We start from the raw sequence: 25,675 nt of genomic DNA on the forward strand, positions 1-25,675 counted from the left end.
TCTGTCTCTTTTAAAAATTTTTGTGTAACTTTTTTCTATCTCATGTTACTGACATTCCTTATAATCCTCAGGGTCAAGGCATTGTTAAACGTACACATAACACTTTAAAGCAATGTTTTAATAAAATAAAAAAGGGGGAGTTTGGGATTCTTGCCCATTCTCCTAACAAATGGCTCTCACATGCTTTATTCATTTTAAATTTTTTACATTGGATAAAGATGGTCTTTTTGCAGCTAATCAACACTGGCATCCACAAACAGCTGCGAAAAGAGCACTGGTAAAATGGAGGGATCCTATCACCAATCAATCAAATGGACCTGATCCGGTACTGGTATGGGACATGGGCTCCTAAGGGATGGGTATTTTTATGCAACCAATTTGCTTTGACATTGTTAGCCCCTGATGATTTTTGCAACTGCTCATTGGACCGGGTGGCCCCGATGCTAACATCTGTATTTCCAAAGACATGACAACGACGCTCATTACCTGAGAACTGTGATGATGGTGTCATCTTAATTGGAGACCTGCTTTTACCATGGCTATACAGCTAGTGGGAGTTCCTGGATTGGCTTATGGAAATAATCGTGGACTATGAAGGCTTACATGTTTGGTGACCAAAACAATCAATCTTACTGCTACTGCGCTATCCAATATAGCTGAAGAATTGGATCAAGTTCGTTCAGGAGTACTCTTAAACCGAGTGGCTATCGATTATTTGCTATTAAAAAATCATATAAGATGTAAATCTGTACCAGGGGGATGTTGTTTTAACATTACTAACAATGTGCCATATATAGAGTCTGTTATTGATAAACTTAAGAGTAAAATGCAACATATGTTTATTACTAACCCACTATTCATTTGGAGGGTTTCAATGGATTCATTGGTTATTAATGTTGGCTGGACCGCTACTGCTTTTCCTACTTTGTATGGGATGTTTTCCATGTGTTCTGCAATTTGTGCTAACCTCGCTACAGTCTGTATGGACTGACATTCATCATTTAAAACTTTGTACCAAACCTCCTTTGTAATCAAAAATAATTGATATTTGGCTATATGTTTCATCTCTTGCCTAATGTCAGGCTGGTCCGATGGTAGTAGGTTATCAGAATTTATCAACATTAGTGTCAATAAAGTTGGTATACAACCTCCCACTGCTAAATTTAACTGGCTTTAATATATATATATATATTGATATATATATATCAATCATTCTTCAACGGCCCTATCCTTGTCAAAGGAAAAACATCAAGTATTACGGTAAGGTATTCTAGATAATTGTGCAGCCATTGATTATCTTCTCTTATTACATCACAAAAATGCAATCAAGTTAAAAATATGTGTTGTTTTAATCTTACTGATAATTCTCTTAGTATTGCTAGTGAAATCCAAAAACTCACAGAGCTTGCATCTCACTTTACTCAAGACAAAGGGTCCGAAAGCTTATTCAATTGGCTTACATCTTGGCTGCCAAATTTCTCCTGGCTTAAAGAACTGTTTGTGGGGATTGTAATCTTCCTCATAAGCTTCCTCATAAGCCTCCTTACAGCCTATCTTGTCGGCAGGTGTTTCATGTATTTTATAACCAGGCCTTGGAAATCCCCCAGAGGATAAGACGGTGGGTAGTCAATGACGGGTAAGATGGGTTGCCGCACATATCAACCTAAGACAGGGATTCATCGATGATGATGAATTCTGATGATGGGTAAGAATGTGCAGGTGGAACCCGCAACCTAAGACAGGCACCATCGTTCGCTTCATTATAAAACAAAAAACAGCACTGCTCACAAAAACGTGACGGCATAGCACTAATGACATGTAACCTCATCTTGCTATATACAAAGAAGGGGGAGATGTTGGGAGCCACTGTGCTGGTTTCCCTGTATAGGCCTTTGTTTAGACTAACCTTCAGTTGTGTTCCTGTAAGGAGGATTCACTAGAAAATTCCATTTGTACAACTCACTGATATGGTTAGTGCTTGGCCTTCTGGCTTCAGTGCTCTTTCTTGTACCTTGATAAGCACATCTGGTAGCTGTAAGACCTCGCTGTAACTCCCTTTGTCAAACTGATACTGATTCCTGTGAAATTATTCCTTTGATCTATGTTGTGGGATGACTCCTGCTTACCCTCAACTGTACAATTTTTGCCTTATACTATATAAGCCACCTCCTTCTCCAATAAAGTTGAGACCTTGATCAGAGTACTGTCTTGGTCTCCCTTCTCGTGTCTGGTTTGTCTCTCCATTCAGGTCTGCCCTCCTCATGTCCTAGTTGACTACCCCGCAGGCCGGGGCAATAGGTTATAGGCAAATGCTTCTCCACATAATATAATAAGGGATTGGAGGGGCTAGAACTGCGGCATAGTGGGTAAAGCTGCCGCCTGCGGTGCTGGCATTCCATATAGGTGCCTGTTCAAGTCCTGACTGTTCCACTTCCCATCCAGCTTCCTGCTAGTGCACCTGGGAAGGCAGCAGAAGATGGCCCAAGTCCTGGGGCCCCTGCACCCACGTGGGAGACCCGGAAGAAGCTCCTGGCTCCAGGCTTCAGATCGGCACAGCTCTGGCTATTGCAGCTATCTGGGGAGTGAACCATCAGATGGAAGATTCTCTCTCTCTCTCTCTCTCTCTCTCTGCCTCTGCCTCTCTGTAATTCTGCCCTTCAAGTAAATAAATAAATATTTTTAAAAAATAAGGGATTGGAACACCCACAAATTTTGGTGTCTGTGATGATCCTGAATGAATGTCTCCTGAATACCCAGGAATAACTGTATGTGCTTATATACATATGGAGAGAGAGAAGGAGAGTGAGAAGAGAGTGAGAAAGAAAATGAGAGTTCTTAGAATTACAATCTACCTCACTATTCAGAGCCTTCCCACATCATAACTTGAAAATAATCTTGGAATTGGATATACAGACAATAGACATGCTTTAAGATCAGAGCAGGAGCTCTACATTGTGGGCTAATGGTTACACCGCTGCCTGCAACACCGGCATCTCATATGGGTGCCACTCCTGTCCTGGCTGCTTCACTTCTAATCCAGCTCACTGCTAATGCGCCTGGGCAAAAAGCAGCAGAGGATGTCCCAAGTGCCTGGGTCACTGCCACCCACGTGGGAGATTCAGGTGAAGCACATGGCTCCTGGCTTCAGCCAATGGCTCAGACCATTGTGGCTACTTGGGGAGTGAGCCAGGGGATGGAAGATCTCTGTCTCTCCCTCTGTCTCTGTAACTCTAATTTTCAAATAAGCAAATAAATCATATAAAAGAGTAACTTCAGGTTTACAGACATCGAGTCATTGACTAAGGTTCTAGTACCCTCCAGGACTCGTGGAATGACCCATGCATAATCTCCATTCTTCAAAATCTCCACCAGGCAGAGACCACCCAGCTCTGTTTGTTCCTCTCTGAACTCCTCGCTGTCATTCCTTCCCACGGCAAGGCCTCATAAGCAGTCAGGTGCTTCTTGCTCAGGCCTGTTAAGTTCTGGAGGGCTCTCCCTTGCCAGAGCCACTCTTTCCCATTCCCTGGGGCCCCACTTTGAAAGCCCCTTGTCATCTCCATGTGGAATCATTCTGACGACAGTGCTGCCCAGTGTCCAGGGTATCAGGGACAAAGTGTCCTGCAGAGGACAGATGGAGTATAAAATACACTCCTGTCTCTTACAGGGTCCCACAGGCCTCCAAAGTCCCTGCCCTCACAGAGCAGAAAGTCACCTTGAGACACAACATGGCAACTTGGGGTAAGCATTTTGTGCCGCCACATGGGATGCTCACAAGGCATGTCGGAGCACCGTGCCGGTAACCCAGCTCCTCTGCTTCTGATCCAGCCTCCTGCCAAAGAACACCCTGGGAGGCAGCAAGTGATGGCTCCAGTATTTGGGTTCCTGTCACCCACGTGGGAGACCTGGATGGTGTTCCAGGCTCCCAGTTTAGACCTGGTGCAGCCCTGGCTGCTGCAGGCATTTGTAGGGCTCTCCAAATAAAATTAAAATAGCATTATAAAAGATACAACATGACATCTGTGAAACAATTATAGATCCAAAAGAATGCATACTTGACTGTATGAATATATAGATGGTAGTTGTTCTAGGAAGAAAAGAAAAAACACCTTTTTACATAGCACTTAATATGCAAAATTATTATTCTATCAATGCTACACAAAAGATCTCACTTAATCTTTACAGACATGTTGTCTGTAAGTATTTTACAGTTGAGAACATAGTTTCAAGGAGAAGAGTTTGCCTTTAGGCTGAATGCAGGGAAATGAAGGTGGAAGGATTAACAGCCATGTCTATGGTCTTCCATTTCCATGTCTACTGCATCTTTCTTCTATCACAGATATACTTTTCTTCCAATCCCTCCCCCCTCATTTCTCCCTCCCCTTCTTCATTTTCAATGTTGTTGCACATGTGTGAAAATATCATTAACTGCCTTCCATTGATTGTATTCAAGGTGGAACTGTCTCCGCTGAAAATAATTATATGTCCAAGGGTCCTCACAGATGACACATAAGTGGAGAGGATGCACTCAGGGTAGCTTTGTGGGGTCTGGCTTTCCTCTCCCCTCACTGTAAGGAAGACTGCGCCTATCTCAGGGGTGCTGATGGGGAGCTCAAACACAGGACTTCAGTCTTGGAAGACGTGGAGAACCTGCTGTCCCTGCACTGAACCACCTGACTTTGTACTTGTTCAAATAATTCATCTTCAAGGCTTTGATACCTCACTGGAATAGAATTCCTAACTTCCTAAGTGATACAAGGGATGCAGTCTGACTTTAACAAATTTATTCATTTATTTATTTGAAATGAAAAATCACAGGGAGAAGGAAAGGTGAAAACAGAGCTAGGTGGGGCCAGCGCTGTGGTGTAGCAGGTTAAAGCCCTGTCTGGCAGCGCCAGCATCCCATGTGGGTACCGATTCTAGTACCAACTGCTCCACTTCTGATCAGGCTCTCTGCTATGGCCTGGGAAAGCAGCAGAGGATGGCAGAAGTCCCTGGGACCCTGCACCCACATGGGAGACCTGGAAGAAGCTCCTGGCTCCTGGCTTCGGAGGATCGGGTCAGCTCTGGCCTTGTGGCCACCTGGGGAGTGAGCCAGCAGATAGAAGACCTCTCTGTATTTCCCTCTGTCTCTAACTCTCTCTGTAACTCTGTCTTTCATTAAATAAATCTTTTTAAAAAAAGAAAGAAACAGGGCTAGAGCTAGACGTAGACTTTTGTAGAAAGAGATCTTCCATCTCCTGGTTCACTCCCCAACTGCCTTAAATGGCCAGGTCTGAGCCAGCCTGAAGTCAGTTTCCAGGAACCTCACTTGGGTCTCCAACATGGCTGGCTGGGGCTGAGGTACTTGGCCCATCCCCCGCTGCCTTCCCAGGAAGAACATTAGCAGGAATCTGGATCCAAAGTGAAGTTGCTGGGACTTGAAAAGCCATTCTGACATGGGATGCCAACAGCAGCTTAACCACAATACTGGCCCCCTATGTTTTTATTTTTTGAAGAAGACCTTAACTTCCATTCTCCACTTAGAGGAAAGCCTGCCTAGAGGAGTTTGCTGTGCAATGTGCCCACACTCACCCTGAGCTTGTGCTTATGGACATCTAGGCTCAGCACATTACTGCAGCGCTCCATCTACTTCTGAGCAGCATGCTCTTTCCATGCATGTGAAGATGTGACCCACGATTGTATTATTGAAAGCCTTTAGCTATTTCCTAGTCATTGTCCCCTACACATCTGCAAACTATTCATTTTCAGATGGAATAGGGACACCCCTGCCCATGTCTTTGCAATGGTTTGGATGTGTCTCCCAAAAGTTTATGTTTTGGAAAACTGAATCCCTCAAGTTCTTTGGTGAATGGGGACTCTGGGAGGTAACTAGGATCCAATGAGGTCGTGGTGATGGAGCCCTGTGACAGCCTTGGGTGGCTTTGTAAGAAGAGGGGGGAGGCCTGAGCCAGTAGCTTGCTCTGTCTCACCATGTGAAGCCCTTTCCTTGGTGACTTGAAGGAGCTCCTCTTACACGTACCGGTTATTAATGCTTTTTTGTATTAAGTGGGCTAGAGCCATGTTCTTTCAGCCTTATCTGCTACTTAACCAAATCAGGAAAGAGAATGTGTGAAATTTACAGAGGCTGAGAAATGCTTCCAGCACCACTAACAAAGCCTGGTCTCCATGCCTCCTATGAGTCCTGCAGGGACTTGGGACATTAAGGGAGGAAGCCCATCCTTGCTTTGAGGGAGCTCAGCCTGGATACAGATGACGAAGCATGCACACAAGGCCTTTGTGTTAGCCCTTGATAGGAACCAAGTGCATGAGAGTAGCACGTTTCCTTCATGCACATTTGTCTATGTCTATTAAACGTCAAGACAAAAAATTAGCACAAGAACAGCAAAGCAGCTCTTATTTCACCAAATGTAATGACAGTGATATGGGAGACACATCCGAGGACATACAGAGAGTGCCTCTTCTTCTGATTCCTGGTCTTGGAGAGACAGATCAGCCCAGCTGTCAGCAGTACTGGGTCCCTCCCTGCAGGTCCCTGGGTCAAAGCACACACCACAGGCTCCTGAGATGTAGAGGGAGTCTCCACATCAAACACAGTGAGTTTCTGCTTTCCACCTTCACTAGGGAGATACCTCACTTTGCAGGCCCTGGGGAAACGGGAGATGCTGGGAAGGAAAGAACACAGCAGTGTTGTCAGTAGCCACCTGCTACCTGGAAGGAAAAGCAAAGGTGCGGGGGAGAAGAGGGGATAAATGCTCCCTACTTCTCTGTTAAATAATGGAATATTCCTCTAAGTCCTTCATTTAAAAAAATTATTTAGGGACCGATGTGGTGTAGCAAGTAAAACTGCTGCCTGCAATGCCAGCATCCCATATGGATACTAATTTGTGTCCCTGCTAATAGCTTGAGAAAAGCAGTGGAAGATGGCCTAAGTGCTTGGGCCCCTGCACTCACATGGGAGACCTGGAAGAAGCTCCTGGCTCCTGGCTTCAGATATTCCCAGCTCCAGATATTGTGGCTATCTAGGGAGTGAACCAGCAGATGGAAGATCTCTCTCTCCCCACCACCCCGTGTGTGTGTGTGTGTGTGTGTGTGTGTGTCCTTCTCTCGGTCAATAACTCTGTTTCTCAAAAAAAAAATACATCTTTTAAAAAAAAGGAGTTACAGAAGAGAGGCAGAGACACAGAGAGAAAGAGAGAGAGATTGTCTGTCTGTTGGTTCATTTTCCAAATAGTTGCAACAGCTAGGGCTCAGCCACACCAAAGCCAGGTGCCTGGAACTCCATCCTGCTCTCTCATTGTGGGTGGCAGGGGCACAAGTACTTGGGCTATCTTTGGCTGCTTTATTTTTTTTAAAGATTTATTTATTTATTTGAAAATCAGAGTTACACAGAGAGAGATGAGGCAGAGACAGATCTTCCACTCACTGGTTCACTCCTCAATTGGCCTCAATGGCCAGAGCTGCCCAATCTGAAGCCAGGCTTCTTCTGGTTCTCTCATGTGGGTGCAGGGGCCCAAGGACTTAGGCAATCTTCTACTGCTTTCCCAGGCCATAGCAGAGAGCTGGATCAGAAGTGGAGCAGCCGGGACTAGAACTGGTGCCCATATGGGATGCCAGCACTGCAGGCAGCAGCTGTACCTGCTATGACATAGTGCCAGCCCCTGGCTGCTCTCTAAGACATGTTAGTAGAGGGCTGTATCAGAAATGGAGTAGCCAGAGCTCATACAGTTTCTGGCATCACGGCTTAACCCTCTGTGCCATGATGCTGGCACTCCCCCCCTTATGTCCTTAGACACATTCCACTTTTTACCTCCCCCACTGTCTTGTTTTCAAATGTCTGACAGTGTGTGTCTATTTTTCACACTATCTCTGCTCTATTCAAGTATGATTTCTTCCTCCACCCTTTGCACTAATCATTAATATCGATGTGCTGGAGCTTCCTTATGGCCAATGTCCTCACATTTCTGTCTGTGCCTTACCACATGCTGTCCTGATTCAACCTTCCAGGGGAGGTGTGTTCCATAGCCACAGGAATTTAGGAGAAAGCAGAGGGCCCTTGTTCCTTTGTTTTGTTCACACATGGCTCCTCTTCCATTCAATCGATGTCCACTCTCCTGCCCACACCCTACAAGATCCTCTCCCTCGATTCAGCACTTCTTCCAGGGATTGTTGGCGCATCCTCTCTCTGTACCCTTCTCCCGGCTCCCTCTGGCTGTCTGAAACATTGCTGTTCCTGGGAGCACCCTCCCAGCTGCCCCTTCTTTCCCTACCTCCTGGAAATGCATGATTTCAGTGGTCAGTTGTGTAATAACAATTCCAAAAATGAGGCGGTTGCACACGTACACGCACATCTGCACCTGTGTTTACTATGCTGCATGTTTTCTATCTAGCTGTCACGCTGCCATTTTAAACTCAACATGACCAAATCCTATCTTTCTTTCTATATTTGTCTCGGTTAATATCATTAACATCTGTTCAATTAAACATTTAGGCATCATTTACAATGCAGCTCTACCTATTTTATAAATCATGTGATTTATCATTATTTGATTAAAGTCTCTGCGAGGCTCTGGATTAGCCAAAGACCTTGTAAAAATCCTCAGAATGTTCATCTTGTCTCCTTTTCTTACAGACTTGAGACTCTTTATTTTATATGTTGGCTTTACTGGAGCACAGTACCAGATATTTGGTCAAAGGTTATCCTAGATGTTACGGTGAAGATAGTTTTTTCGGCTGAGATTTTGGTGAACTTTGGGTAAAGCAGATTGTTCTACATTAATGTGTGTGTGCCCTGTCTCATCAGAGGAAAGCCTTAACAGAACAAACACTCATCTCCACTGAGCAGAGGAGATTCTACCAGTACCGTTTTTGTACTTGAACCACAACTCTTCCTGGGGTCTCTGGCCTGCTAGCCTGCTCCACATTCAAGAGAGTCCATTTCCACCTTGTTCTTTTCATAAAATACATTTTGAATGACCTTTGGGAGAGCCCCTTGTATGTATGGCTTTCAAATTATTTATCATCGGAATAAGCATCTTTTAATTCCATTGTCTATGAACTTGATTTTTCTAAAGGTTTATTTATTTTATTTGAAAGTCAGAGTTATAGTGAAAGAAAAAGAGAGAGAGAGAGAAAGGAGACACAGAGACACAGGTCTTCCACCTGCTGGTTCACTCTTTAAATGGCTGCAACAGGGTAGGATAAGGTTGAAGCCAGGAGACAGGAGCCAAAAGCTAGGAGCCAGGAGCCTCTTCTGGGCCTTTCATATGAGTGGCTAGGGCCCAAGCACTTGGACCATCTTCTGTTGCTTTCCCAGGCACATTAGCAGGGAGCTGATTGGAAGTGGAACATCTGGGACTAGAACCTGCACTCCAGTATGGGAGGCCAGCAATGCAAGTAGTGGCTTAACTTGCTGTGCTAAAATGCTGGCCCAGTCCATAAACTTTTTGAAGCAGTTGTATGTGAGTGTGTGTGTGTGTGTGTGTGTATCATGGTTTTGAAATATATATCCTGTTTGCTCTGTTTCTCTGGAGAACCCTGACATAGGAACTGATCCTATATTTTCAAATGAGATCATTCACCTGTGTGTGTTTTTTTTTTTTAAAGATAAAAAAAAGACATTCAAGTTAACAGCCAAACAAAAATAAGTAAACAGGTGCCAGCACTGTGGCATAGCAGGTTAAGCCTCTGCCTGCTGCACTGGTATCCCATATTGGTGCTGGTTCATATCCTGGCTACTCCTCTTCTGATCCAGCTCTCTGCTGATGGCCTGGAAAAAGAGTGGAAGATGGCCCAGTGCTTGGACCCTCTACCTCCTGTACCCACATGGGAGATCCAGAAGGAGCTCCTGGATCTTGGCTTCAGATGGACCCAGCTCCGGCCATGGAGGCCATTTGGGGAGTGAACCTGTGAATGAAAAGACCTCTCTCTGTTTCTCCCTCTATCTGTCTGTTAACTCTGCCTCTCAAATAAATCTTAAAACAACAGAAAAAAAAAAGTGATAAAACAATGACAGAAAATCTATTCAAACTCACCACCAATGTTAAGTCTGTGGTCCAACCTCTCCCACCCGCACCCTACCCACCCGCAGTGCCTTTGTACTCTACTTTGTGCTGCATTTTTGCCTTTGAATATTTGTCCATTTTTCCTGCCCAACTTTTCTCAGCTTCTCCGGTGGTTTAGGTGTGAACTTCTCCGTGCCCCATAACCCTGCTTCCCTATCTTTCTTTTGGCAGTTTCCACATTGAATGGCAACAATTTATGTCCATTTTCCTCAAAAGATTTAAACACCTTGAAGACTGGAGCTCACAGCCCTTGCCACCTGACAGGTCTTAGATCATTCTTTCTGGAACAGAATACCTTGAACCTGTAGCTGATGTCTCCCGATTTAATTCTTCCTGGATTCAGAAGGTATACTCAGTTCTCAAGAGGAGATCACATCCCACACTCTTCCCCTCTGAGTCACTGACATTCCAGCATCGTCTCATTAACCCCTCCTACGCTGCAGGGCTGGCTCAACTCCAAGCAGGAAGCCCAGGAGACAATGAGGCTGACCCCTAGGGACTCCCAACCCTTGAGAGCAAGAACTCAGGTTGAGTGCAGGCAGGAGGTGACCGCAGGGCACGCTGCAGCTGCTTGCTCTGTGCAAGTAACCAGCATGCAGATTGTCACCCTAAGACCATCCTCATCTGGGGCTAAGCCTTGCAGAAATGGGAACTGCTTTAATCATGCGCTAGGGTTCTCCTGGTGGATCAGGGCTATGTTCTTCTCCTAATGAATGAAAAAACAGTAAGTAGATAGAACGAGGCCTATTTCTTGGTGGCTGTCAATCAATATTGCCTAGAGTTGAATGGTGTTGGGGGAAGCGTCTCAGCCTTGGAGGCTGGCTTACTTGAACTAAGGAGGGGTAAATGTGAGTGAAGAGTGTTGTTCCTCCTACACCATTTTGGCAGAGCATTTCATCACACACCTCGTGATGGGTCACGTGATTCAGCGTGAGCCGCATTCATCTCCATTTGCACTTTAGCACTCACTATATGATACTGGGCAGTCTTTTGCCTCTCTGCTTTCAACTTCCTCGTCCGTAAATCAGGTCTCATAAACTGCTTCTCCATCACATTGCCGAGAGGCATAAATGAATTAAAATATGTCCAAGTGCCCATTGCCAAAAGTCACTCAATAAAGTGCTTGTTGAATCTGCGCCCTTCACACCCTCTTTATTATAGGCAATCACGGTTCTTTTTTCCCCATTCTGTGTACTGTCAGCCTTGCCAAAACACTCAGACTGTATTAACCTTGTGGTAATAAAGAAAAACAGCAAGCTAATTTGGGGAGCTTCCAGTAGCAAAACCGTCTATTAAAATTTTGAAAATGGTATAAAAACTATATGGCCACAATAGTTTCTCTGTGTTTGGCTTGGGAACTGGAGATGAACCTCATATTTCTAGTTCTCAGCTTTCACTGTTTGCTTCCAGAAAAGACAATTTAAGTGCTGGTTATTAGTGCTGTCAAAGCTCAGAAGTGAAGCAAATCTTGCTCAAATGACTGACAGCTACAAATTAATTTTATTTTCTTTAAACAACTAACCAGCCTGATGTTCATGCAACTGACAGGCCTCGTGGAGTGTCCTCTTGGCCCAGTGCACCACGATTTGTAGTACAAATTGCTGTTTCCATTCAGCTGCTTCTCTCTCTCTCCCTCTCTCCCCACCCCCATCAATTGATTTATTTAGTTGAGAAGCAGATAGACAAGACAAAGACAGAGACAGAGAAAACTTCCACTTGCCAATTCACTCCCCAGATACCTGAAACAGCAGGAACTGGATGAGGCTGAAACCAGGAGCCTGGAACTCCATCCAAGTCTCCCACATGGGTGGCAGGGATCCAATGTTAGAGCCATCACTGCTGTCACCTAGGGTCTGCATTAGCAGGAAGCTGGAGCCAGGAGCCAGAGCCAGGAGCCAGAGCCAGGCATCTAACCCAGGCACTCAGTTACCGGACACTAGCATCTTAACCAGCTTCTTATCAGGTTGGCCCAACACCTGCCTGCACTCAGCTTCTAAATAGGAAGACACTGTAGTTTGTTAAGTTACACCTGGGTGATTGAAAAGTGCAGGTAAGAATCCCACCTGTTGAGGAATAGGCTTGTTAGATGTTTATAACAGAAACAGCGTCACATTCATAATGAACTAACTGATAATATCTGTGATCTCTTAGCATAACGCATACAGAAGCACTGACCAAACACCATTTTAAGTGTCAAGGATGAAAAGAAAAATGCTAAGCAATCTCTTCTTATAAAGTTTCCAGAGGTTAAGAGCAAGAAAGACACAAATAAGGACTGTTGGGGGTTTCAAAAAGTTCATGGGGAATGTCATTAAAAGGTAAGTTTATTTTGGTGCCAAAACATTTGAAATCCATGCATATGATGGGTCATCAAAAAAGTTCATGGAAAATGTGAATTTTGGAAAATCTTGGTGCAGATTTCAAAATTTTGGGATCAAGGAACACTTATCTCCTAATTTTATTTTTCCTAATTTTAATTTATCTATTTTTATTCACATGATTTTATTTATTTGAAATGCAGAGAAACCAATAAACACTTTTTTCCCCTTTGCTTTCTTATTTTATCCCAGAGAGAGAAAGAGGGAGTGGGGGGAGAGAGCGAGGGAGTGAGCTCCCATCTGCTGGCTCACTCCCCAGATGCCTATGGTGCCCCCACCAATCTAGCTGAGACCAAGTCCTGGAGCTTGGACCTCAGTCTGGTCTCCTCCATCACTGCTGCCTCCCAGGGTCTGCAGTAGCAAGAAGCTGGAATCAGGAGCCACATATAGGAATTGAACCGACACTCTGATGTGGGATGCAGATGTCCCAGCAAACATCTTAACCACTAGGCCAAATGCCCATGCCTCTACCAAGATGTATCATCATATTATAGGCAGCAGAGACATAAAAGAGAGGCCAGTCATTTTTATGGGCAGAGAGTGAGGTGGGGGAATAATTCCTTTAAGAGGTGCCTTACCTGCTGCTATTATACACAGTGATGTCCACAGTCTTCCTTGTATGGCTCAGTGGATTTTTGCATACAAGGACAACTGTGTAATTATTATCCAGACCAAGACATTGGCTGTGATATTTTCATCTCCCAAGAAAGTGTCATTGTGTCCTCTCCCATTCTTCTGCACCTCCTGAGGTAACCACTATTTTATTACCATGGGTTAATAAGGTCTGCTTTCTAATTTCACATTTATAGATGCTTATGGTATATTCTGATTTGTAAATATTTTCTTCAGCCCAACACTTGTCTGTGAGTGCCATCCATGCACTCTGTGTTCCTGTGGCTCCCTTCATGGCTAGGAGATATTCCATTATATAAGGATGAGTTCAGATCTTTTCCAGGTGGGCGGTGGAGAGAGATGCAGCTAAAATGTAAGCGTAATGTATTGGGGGGTGCAGTAAACTGTGGTTGTATTATAGGGATTTGGGAATTGACTCAGGAGATTGGACTGAAGAAAAGATTGGAGTTACGGAGGGAAAGAGTTGGTATGTAGTGCAAGAAATTTGAACTCTGTTTTTTAGATTATCCCTAGGGGCTGCTGTTTATGGCACAGCAGGTTAAGTCAAAACTTGCTATGCTGGCATCCCATATCTGAGTACCAGTTCACATTCCAGGTCCTTTGCTTCTGATCCAGCTCCCTGCTGATGCATCTGGGAAAGCAGTGGAAGATGCGCTACTATTTGGGGCTCTGCTGCCCATGTGGGAGACCCAGATGGAGGTCCTGGTTCCTGGCTTTGGCCTGGCCCAGCTCCAACTGTTGCAGCATTTGAGGAATGAACAGTAATTGGAAGATCTCCCTCTCTCTCTCTCTCTCTCTCTTTTCTCCCTCTCTCTCTGTCACTCTGCCTTTCAAACAAATAAAACAAATCTTAAAAAAAAAAAAACACTAAGAAGGATCAGCGTTGTGGCACAGCAGGTTAAAGCCCTGGCCTGCAGTGCTGGCATCCCATATGGGCGCTGGTTCAAGTCCTGGCTGCTCCACTTCCAATCCAGCTCTCTGCTATGGCCTGGGAAAGCAGTAGAAGATGGCCGAAGTCCATTGAGCTCCTGCACCTGTGTGGGAGACCTGGAAGAAGCTCCTGGCTCCTGGCTTCAGATCAGCTCAGCTCTGGCTGTTTCAGTCATTTGGAGAGTGAACGAATGGATGGAAGACCTCTCTCTCTCTCTGGCTCTACCTCTTTCTGTAACTCAGTATTTCAAATAAATAAAATAAATCTTAAAAAAAAAACACTCAGAGAGTATTATGATCAGACTAAGTGTTAGACCTATTATTCAGTTGTAAAAATGACACATGTGTTGGGGTGAGGTGAATCCAGAATCAGGGCCCTCATCGCAGCCCAGGAGGCTTGACTGGGGACACGGGAAAGAGAGAAGTGGAATAATCAGAGGCAGCCATGTCTTTGGAGGCGGACAAGAAAGAGAGGGAGGAGCCAAGGAAAGGAGTCAATTTTGGGGCTTAAAAACCTGAGCTGTAAGCATGAGTGTGTGACCTGGTGGGTAAGACACTGCTGGCCCACATCAGAGTGCCTGGGTTTGAGCTTTGACTGCAGCTCCCAACTCCAGCTTCCTGTTAATAGAGACCCTGGGAGATCGTGATAATGACCCAAGCAGTGGGGTTCCTAACACCCACAGGTGAGTCCTGGATTGAGTTCCCAGCTCCCAGCTTTGGCCTCAGCACAGCCCCAGACATTGTAGGCATTTGGGGGAGTGAATCAGTTGGATAGGAGATCTCTCTGTGTCTATCTCTACCTCTTTGTCTCTCTGCCTAACAGACAATCATACAAGCCGAGATGCAGAATGCAAGACAGGAAGCAGTCAGTGACTGAGAGATGAGCCCCCACCATTAATGTTCATTTGACTCTGGGATGTGAGAGGGAGCCAGGGTGCCCAGATTCTTTCTGCAGGTCCCCACACCCTGACCTGAGCTGGGGTTAGCAGCAGAGCCCCTAGGAGATGGACAAAACACCTCAAGGAATTATGCACACTTAATTTACATCTGGGTCTGAATTCCCCTGCCTACCTTCCTGTCACTTTGCCATTTCAAAGAATAGCATACCAGGACTTTTTATTCCAGCCCTGTGGTGGTGCCCTTTTTGAGAGAATAAATCCCAAGTAGTGTTGCCAAGAGCCAGTGACATTTGCCATGTTTGAAAAGGCCTCATTTTGAAGAATGATTATTGATTCTTTTTCACATTTCAGATCCCTCCCTTTGATGCTGCCTTTTACTGGCCCTGGTGAGCGGCCCTCAGCTGTGTGCCTGGCTCCTTGACACAGCAGTTCACCCACAAAGAACACACTGTTCTTCCAAGTGGCACTCACCCCAAGCCTCTCCCTGAGAACAGTTACTGCTTCTCTGAATATCTCATCACACAGAGGAGCTCCTCCAAGCCTCACCCCTGTGGCTGAAGACATGCAGATACGTTGTTCATCAATGAACGCAGGTGATGATGGGAGTATGCAGGGAGAGGGATGAGCTTCATTAGGATGGGGGTAGCAATTCTGGGATCACATCCATTCTGCAAGTTGTAGCAAGAAGTAGCATTAGAAGGGGGGGATGGGTAGAAGGGCACAGTAAGCCAGGAGAAAATGGTAATGTTTTGTAATTGCACATAATTGGTACCTCAAGGATAAATGTTGAAGAGAACTCCTGGGCATGGCTGGTGTCCCTGCTGCAGCTGAAGGATCTGGTTTCTGGTTCTAGAATCTTGAGATCACCTTGTGAGTGTTAGAAGTGAAGCCTCACATCCAATGGCAGTGATGGTTTTGTGAGTCCAAGGAGAAGAGGATAAGGCAAGAGTACGCAGTAAGTCCTGATATATGCTCCACATATTTGGCCTGGGTTATTTATTCTGTTGCATGTGTCCCTTGCAATGTCCTTGCCTTAAAGGCATTGGTAAGAATAGACAGAGCCTTGCTCATCAATGAACTTAGGGATCTGGAAAGAATTTCTACTGAATAGTAATTTAAGTCCTTCTTGGAAAGGTGGGACTGGCATTGAAATATATGACAGAATATACACATATGCAGTGTGCATACATGCAATCCATGTGGACTTACATATAGGTGAGTAGTTGAGTAGTTACCATTTGGAAGACAAAGTCTAAAACTGTGAATTAAGAAGCTCATTTGATGACTAGAATGAGGTAATTACTATCCTACCTCCTCCTATAGACCAACCCTCTGCAAGGAGTATGGGTGCTTTTGTTTAAGACCTGAAGATCCCAACTTGTGCTCTCCATTATGCTACTGTCCTGCCAGCACCAGCATCTCTAAAGAGAGTCTGTGAGATCAAATTGGCACCAGGTGGTTGAAATGTGTCCACAAAGGATGGACACGCCTATGCATTGCATTTCCTGCCTTCTCTGGATGGACGCATCCCAGTGCCATCCTGGACACTGATATCTCTTCAGAGTGCAACATCTGCATTGTAGGAGTTTATACACCCCCTTGAGTACTGAGGAATCCGCTGCCTCCTTCTGAACGACGTAACTGGGCAAGACCAAGGCAGGATAACAAGACTAGTGATTTAAATAACTTTAGTCAAATAATAGGATGGGTCTATTTTTCTCCTTTAACAAATTACATTGTTCCACTTCCTATTTAACATTGGAAATAATTGCACTTATGCTTTTGCATCAGCTTCTATGCTGCCTTCTTATTGATTGTCCTGTGTTGACAATTTTCAGTTTAATATGATAGTTCTCAATGATTATGTGCACAATAATCACATGAGAAATGAGCTTAAACTGCAGTGATCCACACCTGGGTCCAAATCCACCCAAACAGACTCTCCAGGAAACGTAAATTCATATCATCATGATCAGTTCTGATTCTGATGCTCACCACTGGTTAATCAACCTAAGAGTCCTCTTCAGGTTTACCCTGATTTCAGTTGTGGACTCAAACATACCCTGTGACCAAGCTAAGTTCTTCCATCCTCAAATTCTGGTTGCTTCTGCGTGGTGTTAACAGCTTTGTCTGCTTCCAACATGTTGGTCAGCTCTGTTGTCTTGGGTCATCAGAGGGTCAACTTTCTAGCCTGTTGCTCAGTGAAGAGCGGGCTGTGGCATGTATCAGGCCTCCCATCCACAGGGGAAGAGGTAAGGAATCTACAGGTGGTGACTCCATGGTCCCAAATGTCCTTTACAAGGGTGTGAAGCTAAGGGACCAAAATTTCAGGCAGTCAACAAGAACAAATGTTGAAAACAAGCAACTATCTCAAATGAGCAATTGGTACTGTTTCAGAAACAGTCACCGGATTTCAAATGTGTCAAAGTTGGATGCACAGAGAAATCTCTTTGGCAAGCAGGAGAATAAGTACCAGCCCATGAAATTGTGTGTTGGACACAAGGCTGCCCCTGGCTTCACAGCTTTGGGGTCCTGCTCACCCAGTGCAAATGTTTCCACTTCTTGGAGCACTTCAAGATCTTAAGAGCCTTCTGAAAATCTTAGGATGTTCTTTCTTAAAAAAAAAAAAAAAAAAAAAAAGACAGCATGTTAGGGCAGGTGTCTGGCTTGATGGTCAAGATATCAGCCAGGATGCTCATGTCCCATATTGGAGTACCTACCTCCACCTCTCCAGCTACTGACTGCAGCTGATTGCCAATGCAGGTGCTGGGAAGCAGCAATGGTCACTCAATTAATTGAGTTCATGATACCCACATGGGGGACCTGAATTGAGTTCCTGGCTCTCGGCTTCAGCCTTTGCTCAGTCATTGTGGGCATTTGGTGAGTGTTTCTCTCTCTCTCTCTCTATCTCTCTCTCTCTCTCCCTCCCTCATTGGTCTTGCTCTCTCTCTCTTCCTCTCAAATATATGAAAATTTGAAAACAGGGTAATGTTAATTGCTATAATAAAATATAACATTTCAGTGCTTTGAGATGATAGAAATACATTTCTTACTCATAAAACAGTATAATGTGGATATTCCTGGTCAACAGGTGACTTTCTCCTGGCAATGATAATGGAACCCAGGCTGCTTCCATCTCATGGTTTCACCTTCCCCTAGGGTCTGCAACCAGTTGGCAGACGAGGAACTAGAGGATGAAGCAGGCAAACCCTATTCTTAACTGCCTCACATCCAAAGAAACATGCAGCACTTTGTTCATTTACTTTTTTTCAGTGTTCTTTTTTTTTTTTTTTTTTTAAGTAGACAGAGAGATCTCCCATCTGTTGGTTCATTCCCCAAATACCTGCAGTGGCACAGCTGGAGCTTAAGCAGGGAACCAGGAACATGATCCAGCTCTCCCACATGGGCAGCGGGACTCCAACTGCTTGAGCCATCACTCCTGCCAGGATGTACACTGGCAGGAAGCTGGTAAGGGAGCTGGATCCAGAACTTGAACCCAGGCACTCTGATACAAGAGGTCATTGTCCCAAGAGGCAGCCTAGCTGGAGTGTGTAACAACTGCCCATCATTTATTTTTGACAAAACCTGGTCACATGGCCTTACCTGGATTTAAGGTGTCAGGAAGTGACAGCTAAAATCCCTGCTTAGACATGTGGTTTGCACTACCAACTCAAAAGCAAAGCTGGAGTTTTATTCCTTGTGCTGTGGTCTGAAAGTGTGTGTTCCTCTGAAATTCCTATGTTGAAACCTGATCTCAGGGTGGTGGTATTAAGAGGTAGGACCTCTGGAGGTGGGTGAGAGATTAGGGCTCTTATTAAAGAGCCACGGGGGGGGGGGCTTGTGTGCCCCTCCATCTGCTAGCACCTTGATCTTGGACATTCCAGCATCCAGGGTGATGAGTGATGCATTTATGCTGTTTACAAACCATCCAATCTGTGGTATTTTTGTCATAGCAGCCCAGATGGACTCAGACACCTTGTTAGGTGGATCCTCAGCATGAAACTCCCTCGAATATGTATAAGGTGCTGTATGTGTGCTCCACAGTGAGGAGCATGTGGCCAAGATGGATTTGTTCTAGGACATCTCTGCCTGAGTGAACCTTGCCTTGAGCTAGTCCTCATTCACCTACAGTCTTCCCTCCCATCTTCTGTGTGAAATTATTATACAAAATTAATTCACTTAGTAACAATGGCTGAATCCAATAACACTGAATTTTTAACCTGCTGTTTCCTAACCAGTTTCCCAGAAATTGCATTCTACAGGGCCCGGTGCTCCTCCTTTCAGTTCAATGTAATTCTCAACAATGTGTAAGCAGAAATGAGAGGTTGTTAAACAGATTTTTTAAAACATGGCTTTATTGTGCAACATAAAGCAGAAGCCACATCTGAGATGGGTATGCTGAAGAAGCTGGCTTCTGTGGAGGTAGATATGCACACAGCCTCGCAGGCTGTAGAGTTTTGTGCAAGCCAAGGTTGTACAGGCTTTGTGCTTAGAACTGAAATCAGTGTGATGTCCAGACCAGGATGTTACTGGAATGTTCTCTCTCCAGCACTGGCTAGTGACCAGGTGATGCTGGGGTTGTGACTGTGAGAGCCTGCTGGGCATCCCTCAGTGGGAGAGACCCCATCTATTGTAAATGGTGTAATCGGGGATCGGAGTTGGGCTGTCCTTGAGAAGTCAGCAGCTCTCCTGGGAGCAGCTCTGTGGTGCTGCATCTTGAATCACATCTCAGCTCTTGGGTGGCTTTCAAGAGATAGCAGATGGCCTTTCTATGCCACATCAGAGTCAGAACACCCTCACTCAGCTTTGGGGCAGAGCTGATCTGCCATTGATGTTGGCTGCACTAAGATATCAGTCAACTTGGTTTTAGTGAAATGTACATGGCATCTTTTGTAGACAAAGTCAGATCTATATTATACACCATGAGCACTGGCAAATTTCTATGGGGTGCTTATGTGCTTGGCACTTTAATAGGTACAAGAGTAATTCAAAGGGTTTGTAGAAATGAAATTAAAAGGTGAGTTCCTTTTAGTGCCAACAAAATTTGAAATCTATGCATAGTTTTTTCATAGAATGCATTTCCCATGAACTTTTTGAAGATCCTTCATATACATGGATTTCAACTTTTCCCCACAATTTATTTATTTACTTGAAATGCAGAGTGACAGAAAGAGAGAGAGAGAGAGAGAGAGAGAGAGAGAGAGAAACTTTCCACCTGTTGGTTCACTCCCCCCAAAAGGCTGCAACAGAAAGGTCTGGTCCAGGTTGAAGCCAGGAGCCAAGAACTCCGTCTGAGTCACCCATGTGGGAAGCAAGGATTCAAGTACTTGGGCCATCAGTGACTGCTTTCCAGGGAGCTCAATAAGAAGCAGAGTAGCCAGGAATCAAACAGGCACTCCGCCATGGGATGTCGTCAGTCCATGCAATAGTTTAGCCTGCTGCCCCTGAATTTCAACTTTTAGTGCTGAAACAAACTCATCTTTTCATTCTGTTTTCCATGGACTTTTTGAAGTGCTCTCATAATTGTGAGCACGACGCAATCTAATTTATATTTTACAATAACTGTATGTGAGGGTAATATGTTATCTCCATATTTCAGAAAAGAAAATATGGAGGCATAAAGGTGATAATTAGCTTCTTGATCAAGATCCTAAGACAGAGAAATAGCAAAGCTGTGTCTTCCTCAGAGCTTGTTGGGCCCGGACATCTGAGGCCCACCCTGGAGGTGAAAAAATGTTGGCATCTCATACATGGATTCTCACTTATTTGCCCAACTCATAACTATTTATGGAACAGGTACTGGACCAAATGTTCAGAATAGAGTAGTAAACAATAAAGACAAGTTTTTCCTTCTGTATGAAAAGGCAACATGGGTAGGCATGACTGGAATTCACTTAAAATTACATAAATAACTATTTAAATGCATTTATGATCAGGGTCATGGATTAGCAGAGGGACATGGGGCAGCCCAGGACATCAGAGGTGTCTGAAAAGGGGGCCCTGGAACTGGGACCTAAAGCTGGGCATGCATTAGCCTCACAAGGGAAGTGAGGAGCACATCAGTGAAGAAGCAGCATGTGTGCAGGGGCCCAGAGATGCCGCCAAGGTAGAAGCTCAGCAACACGGAGCTCCACATCACGGGACCACAGAGGGCCAGGCAGAGGGAGCAGGGAGCAGGGATGAGCCCAGGAAGAGCCCCAGAATCCATAGGGATAGTGGAGGGAAGCAGAGACCAGTTCCCAGACTACACACATTGTCAGAGATCTTGTAAGGCTGAAGGCGGCCAAGGGCTCTGGGTTTGCTTGTTTGTTTCAAAATCACTTTGAATGTAACCAATGAGAGTGCATGAACACTTTGCAACAGGGCATTTTCCCTTTGCCTGAGTGATCCTCTCTTATTGAATGTAAGGGAGAAGGAAGTGCTCAAAACATCCTCAGTAGTCAGGAAATCAATTATGCCAGATTTTCCAGAATATAGCTAGAAAATATAATATTGTTGAATATTAAACACACTGGATATAGGCACTACAACAATTTGGTTTCTTTAAGATTTATTTATTTGAAATTCAGAGTTACACAGGGTGAGGAGAGAGATAGAGAGAGAGCGAGAGAGAGAGAGAGAGCATGCTATCTTCCATTCACTCCCCAGATGGCCTCAATAGCTAGGGCTGGGCCAGGCTAAAGCCAGGAGTTAGGACCTCCATTTATGTCTCCTATGTGGGTGTCAGGGGCCCAACTACCTGGGTCCTCTTCTGCTGCTTTCCCAGGAGCATCAGCAGGGAGCCAGATCAGAAGTGGAACAGCTGGGACTTGAACTGGCTTCCATATGGGATACCGGCATTGCACCATAACACTGGCTCCCTGATTGTATTTTTTATTTTTTAAGCAACTATTTTTTAAAAATTAACTTTTTAAAATAATTTTAAACAATTTCAGCAAGAATATGAAATTCGACATACTTATGTGTTGAATCATTATGCATATACAATGTGCAATGTTCCATCAAATAAAGATACATATCCTTTCAAGTATTTAACATTTCTTTGTAGTGTAAATATCCACAACTTAATTTTCTAGTTTTTTAAAAAATATTTATTTATTTGAAAGGAAGAGTTACAAAGAGGCAGAGGCAGACTGTCAGGAGTGTAGTAATGGCATGGAGGCTGTGCTGGTCCCAATAAGGCTTTTAATTATGCAGTAGTGAAATCACACATTGAATTTGCATAACACAACACACTGGAAAAACCAACCACCCAAGGTTCCCAAGGGACCTCCAGTGTTATCAGGACTTGCCTTAGCCACAGAGGGCAGAGTTGTACAGCCTCTGCAGGGGTGGTGCTCAGCCAGAAAGCACAGGTCTCTAAAGGTGATTACAGTCCCAGTGTCTGGCTAGTGTTTTGGCTTCAAAGGGGCGGAGTCTCCACTCAGAGAGAGCAAGGCCTCAAGGCCTGGCCAGCACAGGGCTGGCTGGGAGAACTCTCACAGTAAGATCTGAATGCGGTGGGTTAACATGGAGCTTCTGTGAGGTTGCACTCAGAAAAATCTGTTCCCAGAGTCCCCACTGGCCTCCTCAGTCTGTGTTTTTATATATTTTTGAACAGTCAGTGTAGGGTCCTGAGGAAGGAATGTGTAGGCCATGGTTGGTTTGTATCAAGTTCATGTAGATCTCCTGCATTTGGCTTGTCTCTTGCTTATTTTTGTTAATGTTATGGTGAAGTTGTTTAATTTTAGCTCCTACACACACACACACACACACACACACACACACAAACATAGGTCTTCCATGTGCTAGCTCACTCCCTAAATGGCTGCAATGGTTGGAGCTTTGCCGATCCGAAGCCAGGAGCCCGGAGCTTCTTCCAGGTCTCCCACACAGATGCAGGGACCTAAGGACTTGGGCCATCTTCTACTGCTTTCCCAGGCCATAGCAGAGAGCTGGATCAGAAGGGGAGCAGTCAGGTCTCAAACCGGTGCCTTATGGGATGCCGGCACTGCAGGCAGCAGTTTTACCCACCACAACACAGCACTGGTCCCTCTAAGCTTTTTTTTTTTTTAACAGATAAATACATAGTACATGAACATTATCTATAGTCACCTAGTGTGCAATAGAAACAGAACTTCTAACTCCCACCCCACTATAACTTAGTGTCTGTCAATCAACCTTCCCCCAATCTTCCCTCCCCCAATCCTCCCCAGCCTCTCATAACCACCATCATATTTTTAACTTGTATATTATCACCTACACATTAGATCCCACATATGTGTGAGACCATGCAGTATTTGTCTTTAATTAAGGGTTTTTTTGTTGTTGTTTTTTGTTTTTTTTTTTTTTTAACAGAAGACATAGTTAACAAGACCAGCAGACACGGATGCCTGTAAAAGACTGTCTTTGGAACTAGAGCTTGGAGCAGGCAAAATGACAGCACTGGATTTGGTAACCAATGAACAAAGGCACTGGTACAAAGCCCCTGTTGAGACTATTAGAACAGCATTCACAAAATGAATAGGTCACATCACATAAAAGACAATTCTTATTGTCATTCCACAAAAGAGAAAAACTAAGCAGGCCATTCAGCTTGAATTAGTGTTATCAGTCATGGAAAAAGACAACAGATTGCAAAACAATAAGCTGACGTTTAGTGCTTATGATCATCGCCTTGTTCATTGGAATTAAGTTTGCTGACATGAAAGGCGATGGTTAGGTCTATTTCTGGGGAAGGAACACATGGTGCTCCCTCTAACAGCATGGAATCACAATGGGCCACTTAAATCTGAATGGTGCTTTGATACCTGCCTGTGATTTCAGTTGTGTGATCTCCTTTAATCCTTTCAAAATTATATTAGTCAGAAAAGATGAACCTTCTTCATCAAAAAGCACAGAGGGATTTAGGCAACCCCAAAGGTCAGACAGTAGACAAGAGCACAGGATTCAAATTTCGATCTTCTTCTGACTTAAAAACAGCCATGTTGGGGCCGGCGCTGTGGCATAGCGGATGAGGCTGCCGCCTGCAGTGCTAGCATCCCATATGGGGGCTGGTTCCAGTCCCAGCTGCTCCACTTCCAATCCAGCTCTCTGCTATAGCCTGGGAAACAGTGGAAGATGACCCAAGTCCTTGGGCCTCTGCACCCTCGTGGAAGACTGGAATGAAGCTCCTGGATCCTGGTCCAGCCCTGGCCATTGCAGCCAGTTGGGGAATGAACCAGTGGGTGGAAGACCTCTCTCTCTCTCTCTGACTCTGCCTCTCTGTAACTCTGCCTTTCAAATAAATAAATGCATCCTTAAAAAAAACAAAAACAAAAACAAAAAAAAACATGTTTCTACTCTGTTACAGTCATTCAGCCCTGCTTACTAATTTGATCTTCCCCTGACTTAAAAATAGCCATACCTCTGTGGCTTCACAGTTGTCTTACTCTGTTTATTCAACCAAATTTAAAATAGTCAAGGTTACAAGACAGATCATAACTTGGGCTGATGATCCACATATATAATTAATGAAGCATTCATGTTTATACTCTGTAATGTGTTCCTTCCGAACAATAAAAGCCAAATGAAGCAACAGAAAAGTAGAAAAATGGGGAAAAGTGACAATTGGAAGAAATAGAAATGGAAACTTTCAGAAATATATCAAAAATATGTTCTGTCATAGTAAGAATTCAAAATAATTGAACATGGCATGGTACATCATTATCAGTTTTATCAGTTTGATAAAGACCAGGATGTTTGGTAATATTCAATGTTCAATCTTTATGTAGTATTTGAATTTTATGTGATGCTTTATTTTGTTAATTAGAATACAGCAGAGACAACAATTTGTCTTCCATTGACTAAAAAGCAGTGCATAAAGTATTTTCTATCAACCAAGACCAAGAACTTGTCCCAGAAGAGAGTGAGGTTTTGACCTCAGCTCTCACTTCTACCAGAGAAGAGTTGTTTGCATATGAAGACTTTCAATATGGGTTCATAACCAAAGACTTCCCAGGACACCCTGATAGGGAGCCAGGATGAAGAACCACAGGTAGGCCAGTGCCACAGCTTGCTATGCTAATCCCCAGGTTCTAGTCCCAGCCAGGGCACCGGCTTCTGTCCCAGTTGTTCCTCTTCCAGTCCAGCTCTCTGCTGTGGCCCGGGAGTGCAGTGGAGGATGGCCCAGGTCCTTGGGCCCTGCACCCGCATGGGAGACCAGGAAGAAGCACCTAGCTCCTGGCTTCGGATCAGTGCAGCATGCCAGCTGCGACGCACTGGCCGTGGCAGCCACTTGGGGGGTGAACCAATGGAAAAAGGAAGACCTTTCTCTCTGTCTCTCTCTCTCTCTCTCTCTCTCTCTCTCACTAACTTTGCCTGTCAAAACAAAACAAAAAAAATAACCACAGGTCTACCCCACTAGCCCCACTGGACATGAGAAGGGCAACAAGCCACTTCCCTTCAGGTTGTTCATGATACTGTCAATTTCTTCTCCTATCTTAAAAGAGAAGTGATGTTCTCTTTGGAAAGTTTCTATATAGACTTGTTATCATTAATAAGATGACATTTATACAATAAAAGAGTTCTTTTAAAAATCTCATTTTGTTCTTTCAAGGAAGAAGAGGAGGGAGGAAGGAGAAAGAAAAAAAATCAGATTAACAGAAAATAAAGGCGTTGGAAAATCTCTGTTGCTTTGGAAAGATCCCAGACACTGTGGGAAGCTGTTTTGGATGTAAATCTCCTTTCCCTCTAAGTAGCTATGTGACCACATATACTTTGCATAATGTAATTTGCATAAACTATATCAATACTT

The sequence above is a fragment of the Oryctolagus cuniculus genome, chromosome 15, assembly GCF_051225735.1.
Source record: "Oryctolagus cuniculus isolate XC-2025 breed Fujian yellow rabbit chromosome 15, ASM5122573v1, whole genome shotgun sequence".
Classification (NCBI taxonomy): Eukaryota; Metazoa; Chordata; class Mammalia; order Lagomorpha; family Leporidae; genus Oryctolagus; species Oryctolagus cuniculus.